The sequence below is a fragment of the Vigna angularis genome, chromosome 5 (genome assembly GCF_016808095.1).
Source record: "Vigna angularis cultivar LongXiaoDou No.4 chromosome 5, ASM1680809v1, whole genome shotgun sequence".
Classification (NCBI taxonomy): Eukaryota; Viridiplantae; Streptophyta; class Magnoliopsida; order Fabales; family Fabaceae; genus Vigna; species Vigna angularis.
Genome location: NC_068974.1, coordinates 5,360,219 through 5,360,843, shown reverse-complemented (window position 1 = coordinate 5,360,843; position 625 = coordinate 5,360,219). Strand labels below are relative to the sequence as shown.

At 40.2% G+C, this 625-nt stretch overlaps 1 non-coding gene across 1 annotated transcript; it reads right to left on the bottom strand.

Moving 5' to 3' along the window:
- Positions 1–320: 320 nt before the first annotated feature.
- Positions 321–423, bottom strand: LOC128196838 (small nucleolar RNA R71). The gene has a single exon (XR_008249244.1). It is a non-coding gene; the product is annotated as a small nucleolar RNA R71 (small nucleolar RNA).
- Between the last annotated feature and the right edge of the window lie 202 nt (positions 424–625).

Genomic DNA, 625 nt, shown 5'->3' with positions numbered 1-625 from the left:
CAGTATTGCAAGACCAGTGGTGAATGCTGCTAACATGGAGATGAAGCCAGCTCTTATTCATCTGGTGCAGAACAATCAATTTCATGGATTATCTCACGAGAATCCATACACTCACTTGGCTACTTTCATGGAGATCTGTAATACAGTGAGGATTCATCAGGTTCCAGATGAAGCAATCCGACTCAGCTTATTTCCATTCTCATTGGCTGGTAATGCAAAAATGTGGCTGAATTATTTTCCAGAGAATAGTCTGACAGTCTGGGATGATGTGGTTGCTAAATTTCTGAATAAGTTCTTCCCTCAGTCCAAAGTCAATAAGGGGAAGCAGGAGATCTCTTCTTTTCAACAAGATGCTGATGAAACTCTAGGTCAAGCATGGGATAGATTCAAAGGCCTATTGAGAAAAACCCCTACTCATGGATTTGATGAGCCTACAATGTTAAATCTGTTTCTTGGAGGGCTGAAATCTCAAACAAAGTTAATGTTAGATGCCTCAGCTGGAGGTAGTATCAGATGGAAGACACCTGAAGAAGCACATGATCTGATTGAAAATATGGCTGCAAATGATAATGAAGTTCAGAGTGAGAGAGCTCAATTTCAACAAAAAGGTGTTCTTCAACTTCAA